Consider the following 12,011-nt stretch of genomic DNA (forward strand, 5'->3'; position numbering starts at 1 on the left):
TGGTTTAGTTTTCTTCAACTAAGCTCATCCAAAGTAATTAAGTATGATGTCTAGGAAGGTTTCGAGATAAGTGGTACTTAAGCGAGTTTTGGTCCACCGACACCTCTCTATTCACCTGGTCATATTTATTTTGGAGTTACCGAAAGAAGTCAAACGGCTACCATTGTTTTGCAATAGCCAGTATTCAGATTAAATTTTCTTTTAGTCAATGATGTACTTTGTTGACTTATGAATACTAACCTATTCTCAGACTCAATGATGCAACACATGAATCATAGTTGTAACTGCTTATCCCCGAATGTACAAATTTTCAACCTACCTGGCTTCAAAATGTTCTGATCATAAGTACATCCATATTCATCACCTTCCCTGTATTGTTGTCGTAAAAAAACCATAAGGAGGGATGCACCCACTTTCTTTCGGTTGATCATTCTTGTTAATCTGATGTGTTCTGAAAAAAACTGGATTAGACTCATTTGAATTGAACCCCACCATGAAAATTTTCCGGCACATATAATTAAGCACATGGAATACAATAGCGAAGCGAGGAACCTAAGGCCATCTCCAGTAAGGAGGGGCTATATTGGGTCCAGGACTATAATTTAGCCCCCAGAAATATTATTGTTTATTCATGAACAAGTGAATCATCTCCAGTAAGGGAGGGCTAAATTTTAGCTCTTTCAAGTATTTTATGATTTTACATTATGTTTTCTAAGTTGTATGATTTTATTTTATTTTAATAATATTATAATTTAGACTAAAATTAATTGTTGAGGAAAAAATTAATTTTTAAGATGTATATTTGGATGAGGTATTTATGTTGTATTATTGATAACATTTTTGAATAGATGTTTTAAGTGCCACGTGCCATTTCGGAAGCAAATATGTAGATTCCCGATTGAATGATATAAAATATTACATAAATAAATTAAAAAATGCATGCACTTAAAAGAAACTAATTTATATAACTAAAATTCATCTTTATAAAATATAAAATATAGATATATATATATATATATATATATATAATATTAAGTTATGCTTAATTACATACCGTTGGATTGCAAAGGTTATTAATTATTAGTCATTGGATCAAACCATGCATTGCACCACACCCCTTAATTGGGCTGATTTCCGTGGGTCCCACCAAGGGCTAAAGGGCCACCCATAGGGCTAAATGTAGCTCCTCCACCCCCCCCCCCCCCCTTCACCTTTGGCCATTTGGCCCTTCTCTTGTCGGAGTCCATATTATAACAAAAAGGGCTTTAGGTTACCATATAGCCCTCTTATTGGAGATGGCCTAAGATAACAGTTGTCACGCCCCTGATTTTTAACAACAATAAAAATCGATATATATAATCCCATAATTATACATGCGTGATTTGTTCAGTCATCAATACAAATACCTGGAACATCTTTCCCCTAAAACAAGTACTTACTGAGGAACTGAACCATCCAAGATAATATACACTCGCTCCACAGAGTTATATATTACACAAATTTACGAATTAAATTGTTATCACAAAATAAAACGTAAATGTTCCTCAGAGCTTACTGCATAGCGGAAGTCATATACTGGCAAAGCCAACAAAATTTGCTTCCTACCCGTCCTGCTGCCAACAAGCTACCTCAGCTTCAGCCACGATTTTCCTGACCTGCAGGATTAGCCCTTACACAGTAATGGTGCACCGGGGTTGCCAAACAACAAACCCGGTAAGCTTTTGCAAGCCCGTATGAGTAACTCATGAACATCAATCAACAACTCACATTAATCTACTTAAGGAAACAAGCAGCCGTGATTCCTTCTAACATTCCATATCCTTTCCACAGAAAGGACAACATGAGTCACTGCTGTGACCATGCTCTATTGCTAACTTAACCATCAAGTAGCAACTCAAGTCTCATCTAGACAATTAAAGAAGAATACCATCAGTACTTTCCTTTAAACTACATACCTATGAGTCTCAAGCAACCTCGACCGTTACTCCCATAAGCTATCATGGTAGACAGGCTATAGCTCTATTGAAATCATAACCACTCGTCCGGCTATGGACATGATTACCTATTTCCTGTCTTGGTCACCATCTGCGACCTGTCACCATCTGTGACATATGATTTCAGACTCCGTCTGATCATGAAATCAACATCAAGGTCACCATCTGCAACCTGTCACCATCTGTGATATATGATCTTTAGACCCCATCTAGTCTCAGCTCAACCATTGATCACCATCTGTCACCATCTGTGACTCATGATCTTCAGACCCCATCTGGTCATGAAATAAAACATCAAGGTCACCGTCTGCAACCTGTCACTATCTGTGATCTATCACCATCTGTGACATAAGATCTTCTTAGACCCTATCTGGTCTTAAGGTCAACGTTAAGTAAGTCGCATCCGACCTAAAAACGTTACAAACATCTAGTTTCGGCTTTCCTAATCCCTGCTCACCATCTGTGACCCTTGGTACAAAGACCAATACATCTAAAATGAGTCACGCTTGACTCAAAAATGTAACATCAAGCTCAATAATTTTCAAACAATAGAAAACATCTTTTTCTACAATATTGTTTCCTGAAAAGTCATATTCAACAATAATATGAACACCATCATGCATATTATTATTCATCACAATCATCCACAAGGATATATATATATATATATATATATTTCATCTAAATATATATATGTAGTCATTCGCTCAGGAATGCCTACTAATACCAACTATAGTTTGCAGTTAATTAATTAACGACAAAACAATAATGGTACTTCTGTTCATAAAGAACCTTGTGAGATTTACTCACCTTGAAACTCCTGCTGCGTCTTCAATGCAAAATAAGTAGTCAAACTACAGAATAACCGTCCCAATACTTCGTCAAGTACCTAATCACAAACAGTTTCCACTTAGTAACGATTCACATTTAATTTAAGTCCGAAACCCCTGTTTTGAACTAAAATCCCCCAAGTGGCGCCAATCGAGGAAAAACCACATCCGAGACCTCCCAAAGTCTCCGAAATACGTCCACGATCGATGTGACCAAACCACAAGTCGATCGGACGCTCGAATCCTCACGGATCAAATAAATCGATCGGTATGAAACTGCAAAAATCATAACAAATCCATTCGAACTCCAAAATTTGCATATTATATATCGAAACGCTCGTATCGACGAGTAGAAGACATATAATACCAGAAACAGTCCCATACATGGGCGGAACACCACCGGAACGCCGCCACCGGCCAAAACTCATTATTTCACAAAACTCCCAACATCAAAAAGCTTCATCTAAGCGTGCTTGTGAACTTTCATAACTGGATCGAAGTCAGAAAACAAGCTTAACGGATCGAAAACTACCTCACAAGACGTGAACAGTAATCCCAACTGAGTTGAACAAGGTTTCACGTGAATCGATCCAAACAAACACCACATGTCGATCAGGAAGCCTATTCTGAACTCAACCAAGGAAGCATGAAGCCACGAAGTGGCCAGAGTTGTGTTTTCCAGCCGGGTCTGAAAACGCTAACTGCACCGCCTTGCAGCGCCGCACACGGTAGATATCGTCGCTAGAGAACACTACAGGGACGACCGGATGGAGGAGGCGAACCAGCTGACCAAGTTTCACGGCCAGAGACCGCCGCAGTTGGCCTGAAAATCCGGGTCGGGTCAGTCGAAAAACTTCAACTCTGAAGGTGCGGACGAGAGAGAAGAGAGAGAGAGAAGGATTATTTCCGGAAATGGAAATATGAATTTATGAAGTAATTTCTGATTTTTCTCTATTTATACTAAAATGGAAACTTCTTCCCATAGCCATAACTTCTTCATACGAACTCTGATTTATGCGTTCCGCATGTCCACGAATTCGTATCGACGCGCTCTACAACTTTCGTGAATGAAGTTTTCCGAGAATCCCAACATATAAAAAGTCAAAATTCACACGACCCCCTAAACTGTGAAATTCAAATATTTATACGTACGAAAACCATTCCACTCCACATATCACCTACGAATAAAGCATGCTAACAATTATTCGTACAAATGGTCTATTATTAATTACCAAAATTACATAATGAAAATCCAGGTCATCACAACAATTGTTATACAACCATCTACAAACTATTCATTAGATTGAGGAACATAAAATAGTAGCTTAATATGCATGTCCGAAACGACTGGACAATTCATCTTCTGATTCCTCTCCATCCGATGTGGAATAATCAAAATGGAGAAGGTCAAAGTATTGAAGCCCCCCTTCATCTGACTCCATGCTAATATGTACTTCAGACATACAGTTTACGACTCTGAAATGCATGTTCCGAACAACTAACAGGTTACTATAGGTACTTATAATGTTTCACTACCTACTTCAGCCAAATTGTGATTCACAATGTAGACCGGTTCTAATATGTACTTCAGTCAGTTAACTTAATGGCGGATGTAAAATTATACAAATTATTCTGTCTCAACCAAAACAATTACTAATCTTCCATAACTGCTATACAACTGCTGCTATTATTTTTCATGTATTGTACATGATTAATAACAATGCAAACAACGCCGACATAACGCATAATAATAAAACTGGACTGACATTTCAAATGTAAGATGTGGAATGCTGTGACTCTCACCTGTTCAGACGAACCAAAGAAGTTTGCAATTACAGCGGCGTTTGCTTTACTCCACACTTTCGGTATCGGTCTGCTTTAGTATCAGTTCTTCTATATTAAAGTTTGTTCTACAATTAAAAAGGGTGATGGTCAGTATAATTATATGCTGGAATTTGGTTGTTTCACTGAACTGTATCCCATGAGCCACAAAAACAAGAAACAACCAACGCAACGAAATACATTGCATTTATCTGTGTTCAGTTGTATTCAGCTTCATCTTATCAACAATAACAGCATCAACCAAAACATATCTGCAGACACACCCAATACAAAAATAAATCCCCTGCTCCGAAATTTATATTATTAGGAGTATTAGGAGGTACTCCTAAACTCTAATTCATTCACCCAATAAACATTCTGATACTGCAGTCATGCTTATTTTGGTTGGAAATATATTGCTTCACAAAAATGCTGTTATTCAGACAAATGACCTAAGGGTTAATTCAACCACATAATGCATACAGCTAGTAAATCAAGCCACCAATCAATCAGACAAACAAAATACATTCAATTAATCCCCTGTATGCATCTCATCCGTTTATAGACCTGCCAAATCCAGATTAGCTTTCATAGTCCCCGGATGCATTGACATAAAGGTTTCTTACTTACCCGATCAAAACGCCTCCGAAATCTGATACTGGTTACAGCGACCTCATATTATCCAAACAAACTGGGGAACTATAAATCCTCTGGGTTCTGCGGTCTGGCGGCGCTCGGAAAAAACTTCATCCATGTCGAGTCACAGTAGCCTCCTTACCCAGCTCTTCTCACCACTGTAAGCAAGACTCATACGACGTGGCTACTTCTGTGACATCATGTCCTTCGTCGGCAACATTAACTGCCGCGGGCCCAGGTTGGTGATAGTTCTCCATTTGACTTCCACTTAACGTCATCAAAAACGAAACTGGTGGTACGACAAATGGTTGGGGCAACCAGACATACAGTTCGCAAACATATTCATCGGACATGAATTATTTGACGACAACAGAACCCCGGGGGTGTAAATATATTAGGTCAGAGATGCACTTAGTAAAAAAAAAACTCAAAAAACATGGATGAAAATGAGGTAATGACATAACATACCTTACAAATACATTGTGTAAACTTTGATCATGCCTTGGGTATGTAAGTAGGCTAAGCATGGGAAGGCCAAATTGGATGGGGTGGTGATGCACAATAATTTCACAATAAAAAGTGATGCACAATAAAAAGTGCCTATATATAGGAGGGAAGAAGTCCAAATATCGAAACCGGCCCTACATAATTTCATCAAAACTGGTCTGAAATTATAAATGTTATAGAAATCATTATTTTAACCCGATGCATCCGTCCAAAGTCCAAACTATAATTATTGTTACTCATGTTATAGAGATAAGCGACCGAGGAGGTTGAAAAACTCCCGTAAGTTAACATGGGGTGACGACCATTACGATTACGATTAGCATGGTTAATTTAACTATTCATCACAACGGTTAATACCATTAATTTATGAAGTTTTCCAGTGGCTACACCGTAGGCGGATATGAATGAAAAGAATTGTTACAATGTATGCTTAAGAAGGATTAAAAGTGGTTGATAAACCCATTAAAAGGATGTCTGTTAAACGACATGATTCGTAATAGTTTACCAAACGAATTATTTGGTTAAACATATTCAAAATACCGGCTCGGTTTACGAAGATGGGGACCCCGAAAAAGTATGACATGTTTGACTCCGGGGTTGAGGAATGCATGTGATCTGAGCTACCGAAGTGGAACAATTCATGTCACTCTATTCGAAAATTAAAATTGTTTTTTTTTCTTATTGACACATGAGAGGTAACCACTGGGCCAACATTTCCCATTGCCAAAATAAGAATGCACATGCAAGAGGGTTTGCCCTTCCCATGGAGATTTGAACATATTGATGACCCCAAAGCTGTACTATGTAAGAGCATAAAAAAGAGGTTTGAACTATGTAGGTGTATAAAAAAGAGGTTTGACTGTTATTGTATATTCGGGCCAACCATAACAGTTAGGCGAACGAGTTTCATTTCAAAAGGGCAGTTGAAATGAGGTCTCCCCTACCCAAAGTTAACCGAGTAATACACCGTCTTATTAATGGGTGGGTACCGCTCCTCTAAAGACAGAGCGGCCTGTAATAAGTAGTTGGTACACCTACATTAATGCAGTCGTATTATGACCGTGTCGTAGTTGTTGTGGGAGGGGACGCAAAGTTTAATTTGTTCATTTGTTAGAAAGTAGACGTCCGCACCCCTCTCATCTTAAATCATAGGGCCCGTCTACATATGAAAACAAAACAACAAGGACAACCCTACATCTATATAAAATTATGTATTTCTTTTACAGAATTGACGTGTTGATTACAAAGTCGAGCAAAGGTGTTATATCCAAACCAGATATTTTATTCTCACCTGATTTCACGGAGGATTTTTCAGCAGGTAGTCATTCACAACTTCAAATGGGTACCAAATAGACGTACGTTTTGGTTTTAAACAGAAGGGGTCTACTTTAAGTAATTTGAAGTTATATAATGAAGTATTTTTCAAACAGGAGGCCATGGACAAAACTAGAGCCGGATTCGGCAATCTATTTCCAGATACAATCAAAAGAAATGGCCCCGCTGATTAAGGAAAGGTCGATCGCAGACAAATACTCCAACTTACTTCAACAGCTTTGATCATTATAGAATGTCTCATGCCTCAACAAATAACAAATACCATTACAACATGCACCTAAAGTAGATACAAACAAGACCGTAATCAAACTATCCTTCACAGAACTTGTACGGTGGCAGTGATGATCAGTGACGCCCAGGTGTGGGAACGAAGGCTTTGGTAAAGTACGGCGAGGTATTACAACCGTGATGGGAAGGACCGTATGTAGCGGAATCGTTGGCAGGAGTGGTACTAAGTTGGACAATAATATGATAAACATGTAGCTCAGGTGATATGGTCATAGTAATAAAACATAAAACTCCGAAATCTAAAACAATACATACTTAAATATATGTCGACAGGTCATTTATCAGGCGCTGGGCAAAACTATTTTAACCAGTGTCTTCCGGAAGCATCTGATGTAGTCCACTTGACTACAATCGTCGTCTGAGTCCGATACGAATCGATCATCGAAGGATTGGGATTGAATATTAGCAATAGAACTGGGATGACTATGATCAATGTCCTGTTGGATGAGGGTTACTGGACCCATAGTTGAAATAGGAGTTTCATTAACTGCGTTCGAAGGTACTGGCAGATCCATAACCTTTGAAGCCTCCATGTTCGCTGTATCAACCCCATCGTCTTTATAGACAAGGATGGGAGGGGACGGTAGGGGGGGTGTGAATCAGGAGGAGAAGGGCGACCTGTTTGGGTGATGTTATTTTATGGCGTATGGCAATGCTGTTGGTCTTGTTGTTGGGCAATATGATGATGATTGTAGAACGGACAACAAAAGTAGTGAAAAGTTATGGGCCCCACATCACAGTTATGACCCCCACATCAGAACTGTGACTTGAGATGTTTAAAGGAGGAATGGGTATTGTCATATGTATGTGCCCTGGTGTCAACGGTAATCGCTATGTACGGTGACCTCAACAAGGGTTACGTAGATGACCCTAGAAAAGCAGCATGTCATGTGTCCAAAATAACTTTGATTACTATGTTTTTTGGTGTATGGGTCAACTTCGCAAAAAGTACAAATACTTGCTGATAAATAAGGTAATTACAGTTAAGGCCAAAGTGGATGAAGTGGATGTGAATGAAGTGGATATGCGTTTCTTAGGCCAAGTTGGCTGAATCCTGAATAATTTGTATGGATGCATGTAAATTGAATGTTTGCAATCGTTAGGGTGTAGTATGAACTCAGATGGCCATACCTATTACAGAAGATGTATGGGGGGGGGGGGGGAGCGGCTGGAATACGCCTTACGTACGGTGCGCCCGTGTGGGTCTGGACGTCGTGGTTTCTTCTGGTCCTCAGGATTTGAATTAGAAGGGCAGCATTGTAATTGCAGAGAAAACTTCCATTATCAGTTAAATTGCTACCATCAATGCGGAGGGCGGAGGGTATTCAGGTAATAAGCCGAACAAGGTAAAATGCAGGTTAATAGTTCTGGTGATGGAGAAACATCCACGTCCCCTTTCAAATGCTTAGGGGACCAGCCTCGTCCTACTCCCAACGGCCACATAGTATACCTGTTAGAGGAAAGAGGGATCCCGGAAAAGAGTTGCCGTCATCATCGATAAACAATGGTGTAAAATTTGTAGACCACTGAGAGGAGATCGATGAAGTGAAACATTCGACGACATTGTCCCTTGACTGAGAGGAGATCGACGAAGTGAAACATCCGACGGCATTGTCCGTTATATCGGATTTTGGAGGCGCTTAGAGGGTCTCTTGGATCTGGTAAGTGTGTATATTGATGAGACTCATGTCTGGGGATTTATTGATGATAGTGTTGTCTAAAGATTCGGTTGTTTAGGATTTATTGAAAGATTCAGTTGTTTAGCCACCTTTAGATTGTAAGGCAGAGTTGGTTTTATGTAAACGATGTAAATAGCAGAGATCATGTGAGGGTATGTATTCCCATTGATACTGATAATTACAGGAATTAATGTCAATGAACCGGGTGAATTAAAACTTCCAAGTAATGTAAATGTCAAAGTAGGGGATTTATTGATGAAATGTCGTATCAGTCATGTTTTGGTTGATGTTGTAAAATGCATATGAAGAACTGAAAAGAGGCAAATGCTATATATTGAATTGTGCGGAATTGCATGGAATGAAAATTTCATGAAACTGAATACTGTGTCTGAAGAGAATTAATTTGAACAAACTAAGTTGTTTGCAACCACTAACTGTATTACAATCTTAGTTTAGGTTTTGTTTTCAGTACGGAAGTTATATAGCCCATGCCTATGCTATAATTACTCATTATTATAATCTGTTTGTAGGAGGAAGCGTGATTAGGAACAACTGGAACCAAAGGTATAAGGGAACTAGGAAATGCTTGTCAACTTCTACAACCACAAGCAACGGACGCAATCGACATCAATTTATTGTAATAAGGTATCAGAAAATTTTGTTTCAATGTAATATTTGTTTTGTTGGTATCTGAAAGTAGTGCTCATTATGATGTATGGAGACCTTGTCTTGGTATCTCATAAGAGAACCATTGGAAGGGAAATATGAATCTACCATGACCTTGCCGTAGCTTCATATTAGCTTTAAAATCACTAAATACAGCTGTGAAAATTTGGGGAGTGATTAGTTATACGCAGACGCTGTAAATAGCAGAAATTTTTTTTTGGGGGGGGGGGGGGTGTGTGCGTTCTATCCCATGTATACTCCTGATTAGTCATTACATTGTGTGGATGATTAATATCAAATTAGGTGGTGAATGAAAACGGGTATAAATTTGAAAGTAGGAGACAGACCAATAAACTGTGCTATTAGTTAATTGTTGGTTGATGTTGTTATAAAATGCTTCCTGAGAACTGAAAAGAGACAAATGCAATGACTTTGTGCCTGAATTTCATTATGTGGTAGAGTGATAATTTTTTCAAACTGAACCCTTTTTGTGAACCAAGTGAATTTAACAAACTGTGTAGTTAACAACTAGTAAATGTAACGATTCCTAAAAGTTTGTTTTACAGTGAATGTTTGGGTTATGTTTTAATGGCTGAATTGATATTGCCCATGCGTATTGTCTAATTACTGATTATTTAAAAATGTTTGTAGGAAGAAGGGTGATTGTGAAGAACTTGTTGCAGGGAACTGGTTGTCCACTTATATAAGACAAGCAAAGGTCGCAACAGACCCAGTTTAATTTTTGTAGGTACCACAACATTTCCTGGAATGTAGTATTTTTCTATTTATTATGTTGGTATTTGAAAATACGGGTGCCTGACAATAATACTCATTATCATGTGTTGAGATAATGCATGTCTTTGTTCGTGAAAAGATAAGAGGGAAATCTGAAACATTTATTATGTTGAATAAAGGTTGGAGTGATATAAGCCATGTGTATGCAACTACTCATTATTTAAATTTGTTTGTAGGATTAAGGGTGATTGTGAAGAACTGAAACTGAAGGAAGCATATACGAGAATTTTGAAGCAAGAGATTTGGTGGTGTTGATGCAAATTGTTCAAGTGAGCTGAGGTGCTGAAACTGATAGCACTCCATATCACAGATGGTGAGTAAGGCTAGTAGCATTGTTTGACTTTGAGTATGCCGCTGTAGTGATAATGTATAATTCGTCAAAAATGAATGTTGCAGGTTGTGTGGTAGTTACTGAAGATTACGCATTGTCTACTTGATATAGCTTTGCATTTAATGTGTAAATTTTTAAATAAGGTAACTGAATGAAGTATATGCAATGACTTGGATGGTGGATGCAACATATTAAATGAGTGGTACATATAGAAATGAACGGTTAACATTTCCGGAGATAAATTACTAGACATGTGAATTCATTGTTTGCTTGGAAGATACTCGTCCAATCTCTGACATTCCGTGTTGGAATTACAGGCTAACATGGACACAAACGAAGGGGGCCTTCGGTACAGTGACCATATTTATCATGATTGTTCATCATCGGACGATGAATCAGAAGATGAAATGTCTATTCGGTTTGGTAAATGCACTAAGGTAACAGCGCGTACAAAGGAGGCAACTGACGGTATAATACCTGCTGAATCAGGTGAATTGAGGAAATCATGAGGCGTAGTTGAAGAGGAGGAAACATTACCTGAGTGCGCTTTTCCAAGAAGAGAATATGTGAACCACACGGGGTCGGCACAACTGAATGGGATGAACTTCGAAGACCTCACAACGGATGATATGATGGGGGTATACTTCCCAACTATAGAAGAGGCAGAAAAGTTCTACTCGTTGTACTCATGAATACTTGGTTTCAGCGTAAGGAGGGACAGAGTGCAGAAGGAAGGCAATGGTTTGGTGGTAAGGAGGCAGTGGGTCTATTCAAAACAAAGATTGGCAAGTATCAAAACCGTATATCTATTTAAACAAACAAATGAATTTTTACTTTTTGATCATGTCAATAATAAAGTTTATTTTAAAAAGTGAGAGATGTAACGTGACGAAAAAGTTACGGTATTTTATAGTAATTTAAATTGTTAATAACATTGTGAATATCTAAGTTAAGTTGTTAGTGAACTTGTGAATATCTTCAATTCAATCCTTTTGCATTGGTCATGAAATCATTTTCAGGCATAATTGATGTGTGCAAGCCAACTGATTGAGGTTTGAGTATGATGTACCCCAAATCACCAGCTTTGGTGAAAGACGCTTATAACCCTCATACTACAGCAGGGTCGTCA

The 12,011-nt window shown here is 38.4% G+C and overlaps 1 long non-coding RNA gene across 2 annotated transcripts; it reads left to right on the top strand.

Annotated features, from left to right (window-relative positions):
• The first annotated feature begins 8,840 nt into the window (after window positions 1-8,840).
• On the top strand, window positions 8,841-11,734 carry LOC121051528. Of its 2 annotated transcripts, none has more exons than XR_005805990.1 (5): window positions 8,841-9,072; window positions 9,621-9,735; window positions 10,408-10,504; window positions 10,728-10,864; window positions 11,200-11,734. It is a non-coding gene; the product is annotated as an uncharacterized LOC121051528 (long non-coding RNA). The 2 variants fall into 2 exon arrangements; XR_005805989.1 differs by having other exon boundaries at window positions 10,408-10,500.
• Window positions 11,735-12,011: the final 277 nt, after the last annotated feature.

The sequence above is a fragment of the Rosa chinensis genome, chromosome 2, assembly GCF_002994745.2.
Source record: "Rosa chinensis cultivar Old Blush chromosome 2, RchiOBHm-V2, whole genome shotgun sequence".
Lineage (NCBI taxonomy): Eukaryota > Viridiplantae > Streptophyta > Magnoliopsida > Rosales > Rosaceae > Rosa > Rosa chinensis.